The sequence below is a fragment of the Amblyraja radiata genome, chromosome 11 (assembly GCF_010909765.2).
Source record: "Amblyraja radiata isolate CabotCenter1 chromosome 11, sAmbRad1.1.pri, whole genome shotgun sequence".
NCBI lineage: Eukaryota > Metazoa > Chordata > Chondrichthyes > Rajiformes > Rajidae > Amblyraja > Amblyraja radiata.
Window position 1 is genome coordinate 48,146,406 of NC_045966.1, and position 24,162 is coordinate 48,170,567.

Below are 24,162 nucleotides of genomic sequence, written 5' to 3' on the forward strand. Positions count from 1 at the left end.
ACATTGACAACATCCATTTGAAATGAAGTGTGACTGCTAGCAGTTCACTTGTCTTATTGTGAAGAAGTTCAGGGACTAGATCAGCAAAGTTCCAAGCACAGACATACCTAAACTGAGCTTCTCTGTCCCGCTCTACACAGAACAGTTAAAGCAGTTTCACATGAAACCAGAACAAACAAACTTCCTCTTCATTTTCGGATGGATCATTCATCGTTGATATTGAATGTGGCTGAGCAAACAGAGGAAACCCCAGTTCAAAATAGGAAGTGATCAAAGTCTTGAATGGTTAGAGGCAAGTTGAGAAAAGAACATCAAACTTGCGTTTCTCAACTCGGCCTCACGACAGGAGGTGGTGGGCCGCGGATAGTCCACCCTCCATTTCTGCAGGAATTCTGTGCTTAGTCATGTGATTGCCTGGTTTATTTCCCAGTCAGTTCGGTTTTTGGTTTTCGCAACACCTTAAACTGCTGCTCTGTGAAAGGACGAGGATCAGCAGTTTGGCAACTGACTCACAACAGAGGGATGTCCCAATGAAGGTTGGAGGCTCCTCTGGTTGCACAGCGGCCTATATTAGTACTGAGAAAGTGGTTAACAATACCCCTGTATCACATTGAGAGGGTAGGGACAGAGGTAACGAGTTGGCAAAGTCAAGAGGCTGGTTGGGGGGGGGGGTCGGGGGGGGGGGGGGGGGGGGGGGGGGGTCGCAGTACTATAAAACCCCGGATGCCTGGACATGATTCAGTCACTCTGCAAGATTGTGAGGGAGAGGCCACGACTCTCATTCTAAGCTGTGAATCAACTGAACTGTGAGTCTGCAATGTACTTGCAATAAATGAGTTGTTAGCGCTTAATGACAATGAGTTATTTGGCCTGCTGCCCTGCCTGTGCTTGAAACTGCAATGCTTTCTTAGGTCCAACTGTTTGGAAGGAATACATGCTTTATTAGGTCCGACAGTGTGTGGTTCAAAAGTCCCGCTCATTTCGTGACAGGTTGCGCTGATTGCATAATTTCCGGTGAGTGCAGAGGTCGCGCTGATTGCGTAATTTCCGGTAAGGCAGATGTCACGCTGATTGCGGAAGTGCCGCTGACTGCGGAAGCCCCAAAGTGCAGAGACTGCGCTCAGCCGTATTAGTATTCAAGAAAGTTTACTGCCATATACATGGTGTGAGTGTGTGAGAGTGGTCTCAGTGACTGAGCTGCCAGCCCAAGAATCCATTTGGCCCACAATGTCCATACTAGCCCTCTGGAAACTAGTCCCTTCGGCCCACAACAGCATGCTTGCGCTCCAGCATGCTGCAAATTTAGAACACTTGAACTAGAACTCGATCTTCTAATTTTTATTGCGTGTCTTATTACTACGTGGGCTCTCGAATCAGCTAAAATAGCCCAATTTAAAATTTCTTGAACAAACTAGAGTATTCCAGCCAATCTATACCCAGTTTATCCAAGCTCAGTACCTTTTCGAGATTCCTTGTCCGTCACACAGGACTCAGATATCTACACAGACACACCCTCTGCTGAGTACCGAGGATCCAGCACCTTGCCGCTTCGTGCTGTGAATTATCAATGTCATTTTTCGAAGCGCAGCTTTTCAATTCACGCTCCCGGCAGCGATCCGGTCGAAGATGAGACTTGTCTTGAATACCCCACCTAATTCGGATACCAGGTCTACCCTTGGGCCACCCCTCGCCCGATGAAGCACGCTAGGCTCTCGTTAAAGGCAGCTGCAGTCTGCCCAACTATGACCAATTTAGGCCTCTAACCAAGGACCAGGACAAGGCGTGCTAACCACTCCCTCGTGCCTGCTAGACTCTGTTCTAATTATCTAGTTTAGACCCTTTCCCAAGCCCACGAATGTTCGATCCGCTCTAGCTCATGAGGTGCCGAAAAACAACGCGAAAACCGCACAGTGGTCCCGATTTCTGCACCCGCCATCGAAACAGATCAACACCCTTGATCGCAAACTTTTCTTTGGGGGTCTTTTGAGATCCCAGACAAGCCCCCAATGATAATTGCTCGTTTCCAAGCTTCCCCCCAGTCTAGTTTCAGTAAAATCACTGAATCAAGCACTTGAATCAACTCGATTTTATTTTACCAAAAGCACGTCACATATCACACAATGTACCCTATCCCACCACAGGTTCGATCCTTGCATCTATCTGTTCAAGCCCTCTATGCCTCGCGCAGACAGAGGCAAAGATCTTATAGCAGAGCAAGATAGACCACTCCTCGAAAAACGCGTAGTATGACGTGTGTGATTGTCGACGCCATTTTTTGAGGCCCCACACTGTCATGGCGTCCTTATCTAAATCTTCATCTCACTGCTCTGCTATCAATTGTTCTAATCGTAAATCTAAACGACCCGACCTGTCATTCTTTAGGTTCCCCAATAAAAAAGAAAGGTGAGAAAATATTATTATTATTTTCAGTCGATATTCTGTCGTGAAAATGTTATTTTCTGTTCTCCCATCAACGGCCATTGGGAAACTAGGTTTGTCGGTACATTAGAAAGTTATTAGACTTATTTTTAATAGATCTTTACTTACCATAATAATAAAGACAATTTTAACACTTCTGTACGTTTTTGGTTTAGTTCTTGTAAGGGATTGGTCTCCAAAATATGTCCCGCGGGACACATTAGGCCCAGTGACCACGAGATTTTTCGAGCTCAGATTCAAGTCCGAGAACGCGGCGGCTGTTACCCGTTATAACCCTCAAAATGTCGAGACATCACAAGCAAAGATCACAAGCCCGCCGTGAAGAAGGGTGCAATCAAATATTATACAACTCTGCTCTATCATCTTTGGGTGCAATAGTGGGCCGGGGGGTTCGGCGGCGGCGGCCGCAATCAAAGATACGAGAGGAGCTCTGCTCTATAATCTTTGGTCGGAATGGGACGGCTGCGCGTTATAATGTGCTATCGTTCCACTCTCTCTCCCCCTTCTCCCTGTCCCCCTTCTCCCTCTCCCCCCTTCTCCCTCTCCCCCCTTCTCCCTCTCCCCCCTTTTCCCCTTCTCCCTCTCCCCCCTTTTCCCCTTCTCCCTCTCCCCCTTCTCCCTCTCCCTCGCTTCTCTCGATCTCTCTCTCCCCTCTCTTCTCTCGATCTCTTGCTCCCCTCTCTTCTCTTGATCTCTCTCCCCTCTCTTCTCTCGATCTCTCTCTCCCCTGTCTTCTCTCGATCTCTCTCTCTCTCCCTCTCTTCTCTCGATCTCCCTCCCTTCCCTCTCTCCCTCCCTTCCCTCTCTCCCTCCCTTCCCTCTCTCCCTCCCTTCCCTCTTCGTGAGAGTTGGCAGCTCTGCTATGCCTTGGGTCCAAAAGAGGATAGAAAGAAAATACTTAATGGTCTTTGTAAGAAGATTTTAATAAGCTCTTCTACATTTAAGGTAAATTGACATCTTAGAGGCAAAAAGCATCTTCAATATACAGGTCTCTCCACACAACTGAAAACAATTGCATTTAAGTGATATATCATCCATTGTTCAGGCATGTAGTTATGATCATCTTTTTTCTTATTAGTTAATCCTAAATGATATCTCCTGTAATTTCAGATGTCAACAGTGGGTCCAGAATACTCGTCGACAAGATCTCCTGCACCGAACTGCAGAGTATTTGTCAAATAACTGCCGTCTTATGTACATTGTGTGAAATTGTGATTTGTTAACTGCACAAAACTAATGCAAATGGCGATATAGTTGTTATTGTATCTACGTTGGACATTTTGCTCTTTGGTGTCAGAACGCTGGGTGGGAGATTGCAACCTTCACGTGGTCCGCCCTGTTTTGACAAATGCAATCAACCTGGTGTGCACAGTCAAATACGATCAAATAGAACAAGTTGTCCTACAACTTTAGGCTGTGCACGCCATACGCAAGAAGAAGAAGGAGAAGTGTCAGAACGCAGTCTGAAGAAGGCTTCCGACCTGCAACGTCACCTATTCCTTTTCTCCAGAGATGCTGCCTGACCCACTGAGTTACTCCAGCATTTTGTGTCTATCCCTGTTTAGATTGGACTCGTGGGTGGAGATTGCAGCTGGTCTGGTGATCTAGAACGAGGGCCAAAGTCTCAGAATATGGGTCATGATATTTAGTAATGAGACAAGGAGCAGTTTCTTCACTCAAGGGCTGGGAATCTTGGAATTCTTGATCGCGTGAGATGGTGGAAGTAGAGTCCTTGAAAGGAGAGATATTTTTTTTCAAATACAAAAAGGATGAAGGATAATGGAGAGAATGTGGGAATAAGGTGTTGAGTTGCAGGATCAACAATAATCTTACTGATGGTGGTGTGAACTTAGATGGCTTATCCTTGCTTCTATTTCTTACAGAGATACAGCGCGGAAACAGGCCCTTTGGCCCACCGCGTCCGCATTGACCAGCGATCCCCGCACACTAACACCATCCTACACACACTAGGGACAATTTACACTTATACCAAGCCTACAAACCTGTATGTCTTTGGAGTGTGGGAGGAAACCGAAGATCTCGGAGAACACCCATTCAGTCACGGGGAGAATGTACGAACTCTGTACAGACAGCACCCACTGTAAGGCAGCAACTTTACCGCTGCACCACCATGCCGCCCTTAATCCACTAGGGCACTAGGTTACAATAAACTTCCTACATATTCCAGGAATGCATCTCATAAAAATGGGAGAGATTTAAATGCATTGTAAAATCTGCTCTCAGTTTCCTAGATCGGTATTGCTCTAATGGCCTCTTTGTATCATTTTCTTTGATTTAAACCATCTATACCAAACTAACAGCTGACAGCTTGCATCTCAGTAAAATTTATTTCAAAACGCATTGATAGTTTACGATTAATTAAATGATAAATGGAGCTTCAGAAGCGTTTTCATTTTGCATGTTAAAACCCACCTGAGAACCATGGGCGATTTTGCAATTTTACTGACGGATTTTTAACTTTTAATACTTTTCATATAACAAATTAATAAAGATAAAAAGTCAATAATCCCTTACTTTTGATGAAATGCAGCGAGCAAACGCGATAATTCCCGATATTTTGGATCTTTAAATCTCCACGACAAATGTCCGCTAGCACTTCCGCTGTATTTACACCTTCAGCTCCCTCTTGAATTTACCTTAGTTTCTATCTTTTTTTTTTGGACTGTAAATTTAGGTAGCTGTGCCTCACGGTCACCCCGACCGGTACAGTAAATTGCAGCTCAAAAACGGGCCGTTTTCGATGTTTTTAACGGGTGTGAAAGTGCGTGTTTTCCCATTCACTAACATGTACCGGAAGTGACGCTTGTCCCCCAGTTAAAAATTTTGGTCACGTGGGTGCGGATCTACGCTCCAGTGACCTTTCGTGAAATCACCCTATATATGTATGTATATACAGGATATGTTTATATATGTGTGTATGTATGCATATAAATGTATCCATATGTATGTGTGCATATGTATGTGTATACGTATGTATGTATGTGTATATATGTATGTGTATAAATATATAGATATGCATATAATTATTATTACTATATAATTATATATATAATTGCCTTTATGGTTTATGCACATCATCTTACAAGACAAATGAATTAATAGTGATTATTTAAATCAAAGTTGCTTCTGATCCATGAGAATAAACTTTATTATCTCTAACTTGCCTCTCACACACAGACACACATTCATATAAATATATAAAATATATATACGTTAAATTTAATTTTGTGCAGTGTGTGTTAAAGCAATACAAGGGAAACTGCACAATACAATGCAAGGGAAACTACGCAAAGGAGGGGGCTGTTCCCGCTACAAGATACTCGAGGATCTTTGCTTTGGATCAAAGATTATAGAGGAGCTCTATAATCTTTGCTTTGGATCACAGCGGGTGGCATACCGGAAGTCGCGTGTCGCATTAAGAAATGGCGGCCGTGATGTTCCGTCACGTACTACACGTCAGTCCATTGGATTTCGGAGGAGTGGTCTATCTTGCTCCGCTATAAGATCTTTGGACAGAGGCACTCCAGAAGGGTACTCGGTCCCGAACGCTCTTCCAGAAGATCGACCCTGAGCCTCGTGACCACGGACTTTTATATGCCCTGGGAACTCGAGGGCCGAACCACACGGGGGTTGTCTCTTAATCACCCAATTACAGATATTGATTAACCCCATACATAGCAGGCATTTCCCTAACCCAATGATACAACAGTTCAATACATTGTATTCACAACGGACTTTACCCTGATTAACAGAAATCTCAGACAAGGCTCAACACCTCATCCAATCAACACTTAGCAGAGTCAGACTCTGCAACATGATTTACTAACTATTTACAAGATGTATGTCTGGTTTGCAGCCATCCAATCCATTCAATGCATTTAGTTCCAGATTGACAGGGTTTGCAAGGCTTCCCATTCTTTGCTTGCGAATGGTATCCAAGTTCCAGACTCCCTGTCACCTCTCGCAGCCAATCCCAGCTCTGCAGAGAGCTATTCCAATTTGACCAAATCTCCCAGCAACCCAGAAACCTAACCCCATTTTGAAGTCCTAGCTGGTCCAATTTAGCTAGGTTTAACAGGAGTTTAAAGATGAAGTTAAAGGGGAAGTGAGTACAGGAACAGTTACAAAAGACTGAATTATTGGGAAGGAAAGTTTGAGAAGGGATAAGAGAGTAAGGTCAGGGCCAATAGTGACCGGTGTGAGAGGGGAGGTGAATACCGAAGTAAAAGTGTTTGTATATGAAAGCGCAAAGTATAAGAAATAAAGTGGATGAGCATGAGGCTCAGTTAGAGATTGGCAAGTATGATGTTGTTAGAATAACAGAGACATGGCAGCAAGAGGACCAGGGTTGGGAGCTGAATATTCAGGGGTATACATCCTATCGAAAAGACAGACAGGTGGGTAGAGGGGGTGGGGTAGCTCTGTTGGTAAGGATTGAAATTCAGTCCCTTGCGAGGGTGACATAGAATCAGGAGATGTAGAGTCAGTATGGATAGAACTGAGGAATTGTAAGGGTAAAGAGACCCAAATGGGAGTTATCTACAGGCCCCCAAACAGTAGCCTGGATATAGGGTGCAAGTTGAATCAAGAGTTAAAATTGGCATGTAGCAAAGGTAATGCTACGGTGGTTATGGGAGATTTCAACATGCAGGTTGACTGGGGAAATCAGGTTGGTACTGGACCCCAAGAAAGGGAGTTTGTGCAGTGCCTCCGAGATGGATTCTTAGAGCAGCTTGCTTGTAGTGGAGCCTACCAGGGAGAAGGCAATTCTGGATTTATGTGTTGTGTAAAGAACCGGATTTGATAAGGGAACTCAAGGTAAAGGAGGCATTCGGAGGTAGTGACCATAATATGATATGTTTTAATCTACAATTTGAGAGAGAGAAAGGAAAATCGGAAGTGTCAGTATTACAGTTGAGGAAAGGGGACTATGGAGGCATGAGGGAGGAGCTGGCCAATGTTGACTGGAAAGAGACACTAGCAGGGATGACAGTGGAACAACAATGGCAGGTATTTGCGGGAATAATACAGAAGGTGCAGGATCAGTTCATTCCAAAGAAGAAGAAAGATTGTAAGGGGAGTAAGAGGTGACCATGGCTGCGAGGGAAGTCAGGGACAGTATAAAAATAAAAGAGAAGTATAACATAGCAAAGATGAGCGGGACGCCAGAGGATTGGGAATCTTTTAAAGAGCAACAGAAGATAACTAAAAAGGCAATATGGGGAGAAAAGATGAGGTACGAAGGTAAGCTAGCTAAGAATATAAAGGAGGATAGTAAAAGCTTATTTCGCTATGTGAAGAGAAATAAATTAGTTAAGACAAATGTGGGTCCCTTGAAGACAGAAACATGTGAATTTATTATGGGGAACAAGAAATGGCAGACGAGTTGAACAGGTACTTTGGATCTGGCTTCATTAAGGAAGACACAAACAATCTCCCAGTTGTACTAGTGGCCAGAGGACCTAGGGTGATGGAGGAACTGGAGGAAAATTCATATTAGGCAGGAAATGGTGTTGGGTAGACTGATGAGACTGAAGGCTGATAAATCCCCTGGGCCTGATGGACTGCATCCCAGGGTACTTAAGGAGGTGGCTGTATAAATCGTGGATGCATTGGTGATCATTTTCCAATGTCCTATAAATGCAGGATCAGTTCCTGTGGATTGGAGGGTAGCTAATGTTATCCCACTTTTTATGAAAGGAGGGATAGAGAAAACAGGGAATTATAGACCAGTTAGCCTGAAATCGGTGGTGGGGAAGATGCTGGAGTCAATTATAAAAGATGAAATAGCAGCACATTTGGATAGCAGTTACAGGATCGGTCCGAGTCAGCATGCATTTACGAAGGGGAATTTATGCTTGACTAATCTTCTGGAATTTTTTGAGGATGTAACTTGAAAAATGGACAAGGGAGAGCCAATGGATGTAGTGTACCCGGACTTTCAGAAAGCCTAAGGTCCCACATAGGAGATTAGTGAGCAAAATTAGAGCACATGATATTGGGGGTAGGGTACTGACATGGATAGAAAATTGGTTGACAGACAGGAAACAAAGAGTAGGGATTAACAGGTCCCTTTCAGAATGGCAGGCAGTGACTAGTGGGGTACCGCAAGGCTCAGTGCTGGGACCGCAGCTATTTACAATATACATTAATGATTTGGATGAAGGGATTAAAAGTAGCATTAGCAAATTTGCAGATAAAACAAAGCTGGGTGGCAGTGTGAACTGTGAGGAGGATGCTATGAGGATGCAGGGTGACTTGGACAGGTTGGGTGTGTGGGCAGATGCATGGCCGATGCAGTTTAATCTGGATAAATGTGAGGTTATCCATTTTGGTGGCAAGAACAGGAAGGCAGATTATTATCTGAATGGTGTCAAGTCAAAAAAGGGGAAGCATAACGAGATCTGGGTGTCCTTGTATATCAGCCACTGAAAGTAAGCATGCAGGTACAGCAGGCAGTCAAGAAAGCTAATGGCATGTTGGCCTTCATAACAAGAGGATTTGAGTATAGGAGTAAAGAGGTCCTTCTGCAGTTGTACAGGGTCCTGGTGAGACCACATCTGAAGTCTTGTGTGCAGTTGTGAGCTCCAAATTTGAAGAAGGACACTCTTGTTATTGAGGAAGTGACGAAAGGGTAATTCCCGGGATGACTGGACTGTCATATGTTGAAAGAATGGAGCGACTGGGCTTGTATACACTGGAATTTGGAAGGACGAGAGGGTATCTTATTGAAACATATGATTATTGAGGGAATTGACTCGCTTGAGGCAGCAAACATGTTCCCAATGTTAGGTGAGTCCAGAACCAGGGGCCACAGTTTAAGGGATGTGGTCGGCCATTTAGAACAGAGATGAGGAAAAACTTTTTCACCCAGAGAGTTGTGAATCTGTGGAATCCCCAGAAGGCAGTGTAGGCCGATTCTCTGGATGCTTTCAAGAGAGAGTTAGATGGAGCTCTTAAAGATAGCAGAGTCAAGGGATATGGGGAGAAGGCAGTAATGGGTTACTTATTGTGAATGATCAGCCATGATCACAGTGAATGGCGGTGCTGTCTCAAAGGGCCGAATGGCCTACTCCGGCATCTGTTGTCTATTGTTTATTGTCTATTAATGAGCAGGAGAATGGTTGGAATTCAGATAAATACAACATAACCCTATACTATAACAGCATTTGGAAGTCTTTTCCCCCTGTTTAACTTTTTCTATCCAAAACTTTTCCTTAAAGGAGAGCAGGTTAAAAGCTCCCTCATCTGTTTAAGGCATGTGCGATGAGTAAATGAAGATTGTTAATTTGGAGGAAAATAAGTGTCAGAGTAGAAAAAGTCTGACGAAGGGTCTCGACCTGAATCGTCACCCATTTCTTCTCTCCAGAGATACTCCCTGTCCTGCTGAGTTACTCCATCATTTTGTATCTATCTTAGAAAAAGGTGAAGGTCCACAATGAGGGAGGTTGAGAGGTTTGGACTGCGCCCTAGCACATGGGAAGACTGTTCAGTGGTCTGATAAAAGGAATGTGCTTTCAAGGTTTTGTGTCTCTGCCTAATGGGAGAGGGCAATGGACAGATGGCAGAGGTGTAAATAGTCCTTGATTATGTCGGTTGCTTTTCTGTGGCAGTGGTAAATGTATAGGGAGTCGATGGTGGCATGAAGGAAAGATATAATTCCTCACACCCACCTCCTATGCTATTCATCTATTCAAGAGACACTGTGGAAATTACATCAGAAGATTTGTTCTTCTCGTTCCTGAGCTAGTATTTTGTTCAAACTCTTCAAACCCTCATCCATTCCAACAAACTCAGCATTAAATCTTATCCAACATTAAATATGTATTCAATTTTGCTGTAATAATGGAATGATCATTGGCTCAGACTTAAGTGTACCATTTATACAAGGCTTTTGTAACATCTGGAAACATTTTACAAACAAAGATGTACATTTCAAACATAATTTCATATAATCTAAAGAATTGTCAGCTAACTTGCGGAGAAATTCCATAAAGGGTAAAAAATATTTGATCAGAATATCTGTTTCAAATGGTGGTTAAAAGAGTATCTTTATGACACTAACTTGTTTTTCGGGGTGTATCTGATAAGACCAATATTTATTTCCCTTTCCTAACAGCGCTGGAGAAGGTGGCTCTGAGCCACCTTCTTGAACTGCCAATGCTCTTCTTGTGAAAGCGCTCCTGCTGTTGCAATGGGTGTTCCAGGATTTAGTCCCGGCAATGGTGAAAGAGTGGCAATGGATTTCCATCGGGATAGTGTGTGGCTTGGAGGGGAACCTGCAGATGGTGGTATTTCAATGCAGCTGCTGTTTTTGTCCTTCTGCCTGATAGATGTCTCGTTTTTTGGAAGGGCTGTTGGAATAACTGACGTGAATAAGAATCTTGAGCAACTCTTGCAGTGTCCTGCAGCTGGGATGGTTGACCACATGTAATCACTTAGGCATGGTGTACTTCACTAGAAGATAGACACAAAAAGCTGGAGTAACTCAGCCGGACAGGCAGCATCTCTGGAGTTAAGGAATGGGTGACGTTTCAGATCGAGATCCTTCTTCAGACCATTCTGAAGAAACGTCACCCATTCCTTCTCTCCAGAGATGCTGCCTGTCACGCTGAGTTACTCCAGCTTTTTGTCTGAAGAAAGGTCTTGACCCGAAATGTCACCCATTCCTTCTCTCCAGAGATGCTGCTAGTCCCACTGAGTTACTCCAGCTTTTCGTGTCTATCTTCAGTTTAAACCAGCATCTGCAGTTCCTTCCTTTACATTTCATGTACTTCACTAGAATTAGTTCTTTCCACTTGACTGACCAGAGATCCTTGTGGTCACATTTGGTCAATTACTGCCAGTTTCACCTCACTTTTGGTTTCCGATTTTTGGTTCCGGTTTGGACCAACAGTCTGATGAAGTCTGGCGCTCCATAGTCCTGGTGAAAGCCTGACAACCTTATTGTTGCTTAGGTGCTCCTGTTTACCCACTATTACTGCTTTCTAAGACATTGTTTAGGCCACGTTTGGAGTATTGCTTGCAGTTCTGGTTGCCCCATTATGGGAAGGATGTAGAGGCTTTGGAGAAGGTGCAGAATAGGTTTACTAGAATGTTGAAGAAGGGTCCTGACCTGAAACATCACAATCCATGTTCTTCAGAGATGCTGGTTGACCTGTTGCGTTATCCCAACATTTTGTGTCTTTTTCTCCAAGAATGCTGCTTGGATGAGGAGGAATTAGCTACTAGGAGAGGTTGGACAAATGTAAATTGTTTTATCTGAGGGTAGACCTGATAGAAGTTTATTAAATCATTTGAGGCATAGATAGGGAGCCAGTCAGAACATTTCTCCCAGTGTAGAGATGTCAAAGACTAGAGGGCATAGCTTTAACGTGAGAGGGACAACATTTAAAGGAGATGTGCTGGGCAGGTTTTTTAAGCAGAAGGTGGTGGGTGTCTGGAATGCAGTGCAAGGGCTGGTGGTGAATCATAAGATCATAAGTGATTGGAGTAGAATTAGGCTATTTGGCCCATTAAGTCTACTCCACACATTCAATCATGATCTATCTCTCCCTCCAAACCTCATTCTCCTGCCATCTCGCCAGAACATCTGATACCCGCACTAATCAAGAATCTATCTATTTCTGCCTTAAATATATCCACAGACTTTGCCTCCACAGCCTTCTGTGGCAAAGAATTCCACAAATTCACCACCCTCTGATTAAAGAAATTCCTCCTCATCTCCTTCGTAAAAGAATGTCCTTTAATTATGGTGGTGGCAGTTATAAGGGCATTTAAGAAACGTTTATATAGGCACATGAATATGCAGGGAATGGGCACAAGTGGATCATGTGCAGGCAGATGATTAGTTTACCTTTGCATCATGTTAGGCACAGACATTGTGGGCCGAAGGGCCTGTACCTATGCTCTACTTTTCTGTTCTATTGTCAGCAATTTCTAACACTTTACTGATGAAAGCTGGATTGGTATGTCCAGCTTTTTCCAGACTCTTTTACAGTACTCTCAGCTGTTTATTTCGTTGTTTTTCAATATTCATTTTTGGAATCCATTTGGAAGGCCAGCAGTGTTTTCCCATCTCCAACTGCTCTTGTGAAGCCACCTTCTTGAACTGGTGCTATCATCTGGCGTAGATGCCTATATAATGCTGTGGAGCAAGAAGTTCAATGATTTAGATCCAACAACAGTGAAAGATTTGACCCTTCCATCCTTTGGCCAAGTCATACATCAGACAAAGAACTTTAATGATAATTATTACTTGTGAGGTCTTTATTTTAAATTAGTCATCCCTTAAAACAATCACTAATTTAAAAATTCAATCAGTTAATTCTAGTTTAGACTCGGGTATTATCTAATTTAAATACAGCCAACCAGATTTACTCCAAGAATCACGGGACCTCTGCACTCTGGGCCTTTCTTCTGTGATTGTTGATCACAGGATTGTCACTGGGCTCTCCTTTATATTGAAGCTGCTGCTTGAAGCCGAAGCTTCCTCAAGCATGTGTGACTACCTCTTTCTTCTGGAACATCCTTGCCTATGGCCTCTCCTTGTAGTTCACTTCAGAAGTTATCAGCATCCCGTTATCTAATTTCCCCCCTGTTTAACTTTGGAGCTGTTGTTCTAAGAGCAGATCCTTTCGCCTCATTGTTCTTATGTCTGTCTTTCATTCAGCCTCCTTTATGTCTGGGAGGAGTGGAACGTCTCTAAACAACACCACAGATTGGTATTTAAATAACATTTCCTTCATTTTCCATCTTTTGCTTGGAAATCTATCTACACAGGTACAAAGGATTGATGATATATTCCAAGTCAGGATGGTTCGTGAAACACTTGACTCGTGATACTTGACAGATCATCTGATAAAATTCCCATGAGTTCAACAAAAGCAGATTGCATTTAAGTAGACGCTTCAAAGTTGTAAAATATCTCAACATATTTTATATAAGAATTCCAGGTCATTTGAGGAGAAGCACAGTGGCGCAGCGGCAGAGTTGCTGCCGTACAACTCCAGAGACCCAGGTTTGATCATGACTGCGGCTGCTGCCTGCATGGAGTTTGTATATTGTTCTTGTAACCGTGTGGGCTTTCTCCGAGTGCTCCAGTTTTACAGGTCAAAACAGAGCAAATAAATTATAGACCTATTCCTAACTCCCCAGGAATGGAAGTGTTCTACAAATCCCAAGCATGTACAAGTGACTTTAGAAATAAGGAACTGCAGATGTTGGTTAATATACAAAAGGAGATAAAGTGCTAGAGTAATTCAGCAGGTCAGGCAGGATATCTGGAAAAGGTCACCTCTCCAAGTTCTCCAGAGATGCTGGAGCATTTGACTGTTCAAGTGACTTTATCTTGAAATCAGAGCAATGTTCAACATGTCCACTAGGAGGTGCCAAAAGCATTTAGATTGCTTTCAAAGCAAACAAAAAATGAATGTACTGAAAATATCAATCAAAGATGCAATGAAGTTAAGGGGGGCATTGAAATTATAATGAATCACCACCCCCCTGCCCCCCCCCCCAAAAAAAAGGTTCATAGACCACTACACAGCACTCTTCTCAACTGGACGATTGTGATTTATCTTGCCTACATTGTACACACAAGGAACTGTAGATGCTGGTTGACACAAAAAGATACACAAAGTTGGAGTAACTCGGCGGGTCAGGCAACATCTCTGGAGTGGTCAGGAAAGCTTTTGGTACATTGGCCTTCATTAGTCAGGTATTGAGAAGAGAGCTGGGAGGCCACATTTGGTGAGGCCACATTTGGAATATTGTGTTCAGTTTTGGTCATCCTGCTACGAAAATATTTTGTTAAACTGGAAAGAGTGTAGGAAAGATCTACAATGATGTTGCCAGGACGAAAGCTCAAGCTATAGGTAGAGGCTGGGCAGGCTAGGGCTTTATTCCTTAGAGCACAGGGCTGATCTTATAGAGGTGCATGAGGGGAATGTTGGCCTGCAACATGTTTTGATATAACCCTGCCCAAGATAGTAAGAAATTGCAGAGAGTAGTAGCCCATTCCATTACACAGACCAGACTTCCCACCATTGACTTCATCTGCAAGGGAGAAAAATGAATGACCAGGATGGATTAAGTCTTTGATTATGTTGGCTGTTTTGCTGAGGCAGGGGATTGCCTCAGAAAAACAGCCATCAAATCAAAGACTTGATCCATTCCAGTCATTCCTTCTTCTGCCTTCTCATGTTTGGCAGAAAGTATAGAAGATTAATGCTCCTGTCCCACTTAGGAAACCTGAACGGAAATCTGAAGGGGGAGGAAGACTGGAGCAATGAAAACAACACAGAACATATCAGGGACAATTAGAGACATTGCCAGTGACATCTATATCTCAGTTAGTTATCATTGCTTCTGTGTGAACCCATCTACTGTGTTTTTTCTCCATTTTATATTTATTGCACTTCAAATACCAACTCACTGGATATGAAGTCCTGAAGCCAGACACAAAACGCTGGAGTAACTCAGCGGGACAGGCAGCATCTCTGGATAGAAGGAATGGGTGACTTTTCGGGTCGAGACCCTTCTTCAGACTAGTCTGGGGAAAAGGAAACGAGAGATATAGACAGTGAAGTATGAAGTCCTTATTTGTAAAAAAAATCCACAAACTGTTGGAGTAACTCAGTGGGTCAGGCAACATCCCTGAAGAACATGGATGGTGATGATTCAGGTCGGGACCCTTCTTCAGGTCTTATATGTGGGTGCCATGGTACTAAGGATACCATGAGGTGCAATGCAAAGCAATTTCTTCTTTTCTATCTGCAACATGTCCAATCAGCTGAACCGCTTAGGAACAGTTAATTCTACCCAGCGTAAAAGAGCAAACTTGGAACTGTACTCTGTGTGTCTCCATGTCATGTAACACATTAATCCAACGATCCATGCTGGATTTCTCACGGCGACATTTCGAATCCAGCCAAATCACCTGTTAAAATAGAAATGTGTGTTTTTCTTAAAAGTTTGCAGCTTTTAGATGTTGAACAGATATGTTATCATCAAACCTTTTGGACCACGTCGACCAAAGTATTGTCAGAGTAATTCTTTGAAGATTTCATTGCTTTTTCTATGTAACTTTGCAACATTTTAAGTCTAGATCTCTGATCTGTGCTCACTGCCAGTTATGCCTCATAACATCGCTTTTTATGGGTGTTTGTTAAAAACAACATATTGTGTAATTGGCAACGATGGCTGAAAGCCCGTTGATCATACCTGAATTTAATTGCTCCATCAATGGTAGCTGTATCTTCAGCTGCCAAGCGTTCATGCTCAGGAATTCACATTCTCACACCCGCTACTTCTCTGACTCTCTTTCCTCCTGTAAAAAGCTCCTTAAATCCTCCATCTGAACAAATATTTGGTTCTATACCTTGGATATCTCCCGATGCTGTTACTGTCAAATGTAAAGCATCCTTGCTGCATTAAAAGAGTTTATTGTTCCTGATGTTTATTTAAGTGGCAGACAGTTTTAGAGAGTGGAAGGTAGTGCAGTGGAAATATATTTCAGCAGAATCTGAGAACTTGATGGGTGAACCCTGCCCTTCAGGTCTGAAGCAGGAACAGAAGGTCTTTTTTCTGTAGCAGACAAGTAACCTTATTGATTCACAACTGAACTCTTGTCCTCTAACTGATGACTCAGCCTTAGCTTTCCACTCTTCTGACATCTGTCGAGTGTTTTCTTTTAACCTCCACATTACATTCATTAAACAAATTTAGCAAATATCTCTATGCAGAATTAATTTGTTATTAATCACCACTTGGTTTGAATAAAAGCGGTTTTCCAATCAATAATTTTCCCTGAGCTTTCAATGAGTTCCCCTCTCGAAACATGAAACAGGTGTTGTTTTATTGAGATTTTATTAAGCCAGATTTATCAGTGCTTCTCATCTGAACATAAGTCACAGCCATTTACACAATTCAACAAGGCCTTTGCTATCGCTAAGCTCTTTAATCAGAATTATCAAATGTTATGTTCTATTGCATAGGTCAACCTAGTGGCACTTGTGTAAAGTGATATTATAATAGATGTGATGAACATTCATACTAACAAGACAGAACCAGGCAGAGTAAATAATGGCAGCAAGTATACTAGTTGCAATTTATAAATGTTTCAAAGGTTTCAAAAAGGTCTTTTATTGGCACATGTACCAATTAAGGTACAGTGATATACAGATTACCATACAGCCATACGAAAATAAAAAAAGCAACAAAGACACACAAATACATAAAAGTTAACATAAATATCCACCACCAGCGGTTTCCCCACATTCCTCACTGTGATGGAAGGCAGAAAAAGTCCAAACTTCTTCCTCTTTATTTCTCCCGCGGTCGGGGCAGACGAACCATCCGAAGGGAACGATCAAAGCTCCCGCAGCCGGTGGTTGAAGCTCCCGTGTCAGGGCGGTCAAAGCTCCTGCGGCTTGGAGTTCCTGATGTCAGTGTCTGACCAGAGACCGCGGGCTCCGTGATGTTAAGTCCGCAAGCACCCACGGTTGGAGCTCCGAGGTCAATCGAGGGCTCTGCGATGTTAAACCCTTAGTATGAAGCTCTCAAAAGTCGGTCTCCAGCAAAGGCCACCATCTTCTCCACAGTGCAGACGGAGATACGATACTGAAAGAAATTGCATCTCCGTCGAGGTAAGAGATTATAAAAGGTTTCCCCAACCTCCCCCCCCCCCCCCCCCCCCCCTCCCACTCCCCACATAAAACAAGCTAAAAACATAGATTTAACACATACTATTTAAACACAAAGAAGGAAAGGATAGACAGACTGCTGGCGAGGCAGTCATTGCTGGTGCCACCCAGTGGAACATATTACATATGTGGAACATTTTCTGATATATCTAATAAGTGAAAGTTTAGTTTAGTTTAGTTTAGAGATACAGCGCGAAACAGGCCCTTTGGTCCACCTATCACTTGCCAGGCTTTGTCCTGCCCCTCCTCTCTTTCAGCTTTCTTCCCCCATCACATATAGTCTAAAGGTAGGTCTCGACCCGAAACGTTACCCATCCATGTTCTCCAGTGATGCTGCCTGGCCTACTGAGAAACTCTAGCACTTTGCAGCCTTTTTTTTGTAAACCAGCATCTGCAGTTTCTCGTTTTACATAATAATTCTATCAATCACTGTCAGAACATATTGGGCATACAGATATTTTACAATGTTGATAATATTTAGGAATCTTTTCTAGGACAAAACAAGTGTAAAAATCCAGGCAACAAAGTCAAAATAGCTTTCATATATTAGATATATCAGAATATGTCCCACATTTATAAATTGCAATTGCGGATAGGTATGTGTTCAACATTATTTAAGTTATTGACAATATTTCAAGCACATTCTGAATCATTCACATTTTCTACCTTTAACATTGTATCTGCGGTTCTTGCTCCACATTGTAAACGCTACATCGAGAAACTCTTCTCAACTGGATTGACAGATCAGAAGGCAGTTGAACCTTCTCCATTCTCCTACCAATGAGACAAATGCAATTAGAAGTGAGAAAGGAGTAGATGAGCTGGGTGGCACGGCATGGTGATAGAGTTGCAGCCTTACAGCGCCAGAGACCCGGGTTCAATCCTGACCACGGAGGCCCTTTGTAAGGAGTTTGTATGTTCTTCCCATTACGGCATGGGTTTGCCCCGGGTCCTCCAGTTTCCTCCCACATTCCAAAGACGTACAGGTTTGTAAGTTAATTGGCTTCGGTAAAATTTATAAATTGTCCCTAGTGTGTAGATGGTGGGCTGTGTGTGGGGATTGCTGGGCTGTGCAGACTCGATGGGCCGATGGGCCTGCTTCCGCACTGTATCTCTAGACTTAACTGAAGATTTACAGCTGCAGATAGGCTGATGTAGTTAGGTGGAGATAGTACGTTGATAGAAGTAACCAACCTTTATGCTGCAAATTTCTAGGGGTGAAAACCTTAGCCCACATCAAACTGATGAACTTACAGGTAGTTTCAGGTCTGATGTAAGATCTTTCATCTGAAACATTAACTCTCTCCTTTCTTTGTAGGTACAGTGAAAAGCTTTGGTTTCATGCTAACCATTCAGCGGAAAAACAATACAAGGTCTATTTAAACATTCACCTGCAATTACCATTTCTCCATAGTTAGAAGTTGAATGGGATTAATATTTGTAGTTCGGGTCTTATAATGGGAGCGGGCTGAATTTTCTCAGCACATCAGTACGCCACTGCTCCGTTCCATGGTGGGGCCAGCATTGAAACAGGAGACCGGGTGGACTGGTACTGCTTGATTTGGCCAAGAACATCCTGAAATCCAAGCTTATCTGAGTTGTGAGCACCTAGCAGCAGGCAGCACCCAGAGAACTATTGGGTGACGGACATTCAGCTTAATCTGGTCTACTGGTTAATCATTTCTAGAACATCCAGATAATGTTAAAAATACATTCCCATAAGATGAGCATGTAATGCTCTCACCCTACATTGTACTTGAGTAGGGGGCAATGAGCTAATATTTGATCCAGTGTGTCTGGGCGTTGTAAAGGTACTCCCATGGGAAATTGAATACAATGTATTTTCCTATTTTGGAATATCTTTCTTTCCTCTGAGTCCGTCAATATGATTCAATTTTTATTTCCTGCTACTGTTCCTGCTCAAATGATCCGAGTCAAGCTACAAGTTTAGGATGAATTTGGGTTCCAACATTTTGACGAGTATCAACTGCATAAAAAATTTACTGAAATGATCAAAGGTGTGACAGAGCCAGGAAACCCACATGTGTGAACACTGCGATGCTGATAGTCATTACAACTTCCCAGTGCAGGGAAAACAACCTGATTAATTCATTGCATGTGTAAATGTGTCATCACATCTTCCTTATCTCCATAAATGAGAGACTAGTTAGACTGCTGTTGAATAAAGGTGTTTTCAACATTATCTCATGTAGAATTCAAGCAATAGACGTTCAATGGCTTTTTAAAGGAATTATTCCAGTATTGTACACAGGGGAAAGAATATCTGACAAATACCTATCACATGTGGCACTTTAATGTGGCACTTTTAAGGCAAGTTAAAAATAAGCCCAAGCAAGCCAAAGAAAGCCCTAATGATTAATTATTATCCCAGCTAAAAGAGTAGATGCTTTATCAGAATAAGTGGATGGATGGTACAATGGCGCAGCTGGTAGAGCTGATGTCTCACAGCACCAGAGACCTGGGTGCGATCCTGACCTTTGGTGCTCTCTATGTGGAGTTTGCAGTTCTTCCTACCATGTGGTTTCCTCTAGGCACTCTGGTTTCCCTAGACATCGCAAAGACCTGTGGATTTGTACGTTAATTGACCTTTGTAAAATTGCCCTGAATGTGTAGGAAGTGGATAAGAAAGTGGGATAACAGAATTAGAGTAAATGGATGATCGGTGGTGAGTGTAGACTCAGTGGGCCGCCAGGGTCTATTTCCTTGTTGCATCTCTGAACTAAATTTGTAGGCCACGCAGGATAGACTTCGGAATTCCGGAAGTGGCGGCGCTGCCTTGCAGCTGCGGCTCGCCTGCAGTCCATTTGTCTTTTCTTTTTTTTGTTTTCTTTTGTCCCGTTGTTAGTTTATTTCAGTTTATTTAGTTGTGTATGTGTGGGGAGGTGGGTGTAACATGTTTTTTGACTCTTCATTCGGGGGGGATGTGATCTTTCTTGCCTTATCCCCCGTCTCCATGTCCGTCTGCGCTGAGGCCTATCACGGAGCTGGCGGCTTCCAACTGGGACCGACCTCGAGGCTCCGGCGGCAGAGCCAGCCAGGACTTACCAACGCGAGGCTGGCCGACTTCGGGGCTGTGGTTGCGGGGCGACCCAACTTCCGACCTGACTTTGGAGCCTCGGAGGCTCGGCCACGGGCCAGTAGACGACATTGTCGGGAGCTCGCAGGTCACAGGTTGGAGACCTGTTTTTCCGGAGCTCCCGCAACTACAGCTGCGTCCGTTGGACTGGAGGGCGGCAGCAGCTTCAGCAGCTTCGACCACCCCGGGCTGAATTTGAACCGGCCCGTTTGCGGAGCTCGGATTTAGCCGCGGGACTTGCTCACCATCACCCGGCGGGGTCACAACATCGGAGGCCTGGATTGCTTCAGTGCAGAGGGAGAGCAAGGAGGGAAGAGACAATGACTTTGGGACTTTAAACTGTGTTGAGTGTTTGTTTTGTTATTTATTCTATGTTACATAGATACATAGAAAATAGGTGCAGGAGTAGGCCATTCGGCCCTTCGAGCCTGCACCGCCATTCAATATGATCATGGCTGATCATCCAACTCAGTATCCCGTACCTGCCTTCTCTCCATACCCCCTGATCCCTTTAGCCACAAGGGCCACATCTAACTCCCTCTTAAATATAGCCAATGAACTGGCCTCAACTACCCTCTGTGGCAGAGAGTTCCAGAGATTCACCACTCTCTGTGTGAAAAAGTTTCTTCTCATCTCGGCCCTAAAGGATTTCCCCCTTATCCTTAAGCTGTGACCCCTTGTCCTGCACTTCCCCAACATCGGGAACAATCTTCCTTGTTATGTTATGCCTGCAGGCTAAACCATTTTGTTGCACTGAAAAGTGCAATGACAATAACATTGAATCCAATCCAATCCAATCCAATAGACTCAGGCCAAACGCAGTCTGGTTCCTCCAGCATTGTGTGCCTATCTTCAGTGTAAACCAGCATTTGCAGTTGCTTCCTACACATTTTCTCTCCGTTTCCTTGTTTAAGTAAATACAGCAACTCAAACTCAAGTACATTGATAGGTTATTGATTGGGAAGAGTGTCAAAGGTTACTGGTGGAAAGCAGGACATGGGGTTGAAAGGGGAAAAATATTACAGCTGTGATCGACTGGTGGAGCAGACGCGATGACCTAAAGCTGCTCCTATGTCTTATGGACAGTTATCACAACTCAACAATTACACCAGCTGAAATATAATATCTGGTCCTGATCACGGTACTGTTGGTGGGAATGTGCAGAACTACTTCCGTACTTAGCCTCTGGATTAGCAGACAACCCGATGATGTCCTATCTCAGAATGGTACTGCTCGCAGTGTAGGCGTGTACAGGTAGGTACAAATGGAAATGGGATATGCAGCGAGGTTTAATGCAGTAAATGTTTAAATAGACCTTGTCTTGTTTTTGCCGCTGACTGGTGAGGATGAAACAAACGCGTTTCACTGTACCTACATAGAGAGAGTTCATGTTTCAGATGAAAGGGATTTAGCAGATGACAGTGCGGTAACCTTTCCACAATTGCTGGCCGACTTGCTGAGCGTTTCCAGAATGTTCTTTTCTGTGAGTTCAGATGTCCCGCATCTGCAGTATTTTGCATGCACACATTTGTACATTGGCATAAGGAGTGAATTTTATTAAAGCACGCAAAATTGGCGAAGTAAACGTTTACTTTTAAGACTTTCAAGACTCGCGAAGCGTAATATATCGATGAAGGCTGGGAAGGGCTCTGAACATGGGTTTGCTTTCTAGCCCGGGCGCTGGCCACTGCCTGTTTGTGCGAGCGTGCAGTTATACACGATTCTATGTCAAGCTAGTGAATAAAGCGGCTTTCTGCTACCGTAATGCATCGAAACAAACGGCCCACTATTATCAGACTTTTTTTTGTATGCTTTAAAAAAAAAGTTAAAATAAAAGTATGGGAATTTCAACAATTAATACAATAATTTCCCACAATTGAGTTATGCAGCATAAAATAAACAGGTCCTTTGACCCAACTTGCCCATGTCGACCAAGCTTCCCCATCTACGCTCATCCCAGTTGCCTGCATTTTGGCCCATATTCCATAACCCTACCCTGTCCATGTACAGAAGATAGACAAAAAAAAAGCTGGAGTAACTCAGCGGAACAGGCAACATCTCTGCAGAGAAGGAATGGGTGACGTTTCGGGTCGAGATCCTTCTTCAGACTGTCCATGTACCTGTCCAAATGTCCTTTGAATGTCAATTGGGAATTTAATACTAAGCACAGTCTAATTAATAATATATCCGTTCTAGTAAAACACAGTGAAACATGCAACCATACAACCATACAGGAGTCTGAAGAAGGATTACGGCCTATAACATCGCCGTCCGTTGCCTGACCCGCTGAGCTCCTCCACCACTTTATGTTTTTCAAAAATTATAGCTCAATCCATTTGTTGGAATTTGTTTCATTACAGGATTGGAGTGTATTGAACACGAGATAGTATAATATTCCGTTTTCTTCTTCAAAGAGGGAAGATTGAGAATCCATCTCAAATATAGCAATCCTCGAAAACCTGTCCTCGGTAATCTGTCCATGTAAAGCCTGCTCCACAAACTGTGATCCTCTTCAAGGGATCCCCTGCAAACCAAATTCCAGTGCAGTCTGGGGTTAGGCTATGCTGTGTCACCACACGTCAACCCTCTTCTCAATCATCCTGGCTGCAATACTGCATTTCACTTTGGACGTGTTCCCCAGGAGTTAATCCTCAGGAAAATGGTCAACATTCATTGTCTGCACTCTGGAAACAAGATTACGCTTATCTTAGTCAAAGAGTTACAGTATGCAACATGGAGGCAGAGTTCCTAACCTGTTTTTGATTCCTTCACTGGAGGATGTGCCTTACAGTGAACTTCTGGAGGAATAAGATCCTTCACCAACCTGGTCTATTGCACAACGAGGCTCCCAAAAATGAAGAGCCACACTGAGACCTTGGACCAAGTTATATCTCAAGAGTCACCTCTTAGCAAGGACATAGATCATCAACAAATCCATCGCTAACTCCCATGTCTCGAAGCTGAGAAAGAAGGCATCAAGCCCATGGTCTAAGCTGTGGCAATGATTCCCATCCTCCTGTATGCACTGGAACACCATCACACGACTGTTGGCATGTTAACATACCGGAGGTACCACTAATTGGCAGGATAGCTGAACCAATATGTGTCCTCTCCAAGACCAATGTCTACAGCACAGTCACTTTCGCAGGGCTAGAAATGGACAACATGGTGATGCAACTTGCAAGAGCTGCTACCCCACAGCACCAGAGACACGGTCATTCCAGACCTCAGGTCCTGTCTTTTTGAAGTCTGCACATTCTCCATGAAACCATATAGAGTTCCTCTGAGTGCTCTGGTTTCCTCACTCATCCTAATTGGGCATTGGGAGGTTAATTAGCCACTCGTCATTGACCCTGTATGTACGTGAGTGCGCAGAGTTGATAAGCTCTTTGAAGAAGGGATAGGTTTTGGATCAGTTTAATCAGTTTAAATGAGTGTTTGATGGTCAGTGTGGTCTCAGTGGGTCAAATGGACTGTTTCAGTGCTGAATGTTTTATGATTCCATAAGGAAAAATAATACACATATTTAATTTGTGGAAAGAATATCTTTCTAATGGTCTATTCAAACAAAGGCAACCGTCTGTAACGGAGACACAAGACTGCAGATGATCGAATCTTGAGCAAAAAGACAAACTGCTGGCAGAACTCAGTGGGTTAGGCAGAATATGTGGAATGAAATGGACAGACATGGTGGGAGAAGGGTTCAAACCCGAAACGTCATCTGTTCGTTTGCCCCCACAGATGCTGCCTGACTCCCCCCGAGTATCTCCAGCAATGTATTTTTTTGTTTGGACAACCAGGTAACAAACTGAGAGGGGTCTGGTCCCGAAACGCACCTATCCATGTTCTCCCGAGATTGTACCCGACCCGCTGAGTTATTTCAGCAGTTTGTGTCCTTTT

General features: G+C 43.4%; 1 protein-coding gene across 1 annotated transcript in view; it reads left to right on the top strand.

Annotated features, from left to right (window-relative positions):
* Positions 1-15,945: 15,945 nt before the first annotated feature.
* Positions 15,946-24,162, top strand: part of p4ha2 (prolyl 4-hydroxylase subunit alpha 2) — a 133,815-nt gene continuing 125,598 nt past the window's right edge. Inside the window, exon 1 of the mRNA XM_033029879.1 lies at positions 15,946-15,957. The gene's annotated coding sequence lies outside the window, so the exon portion shown is untranslated. The remainder of the gene's footprint in view (positions 15,958-24,162) is intronic.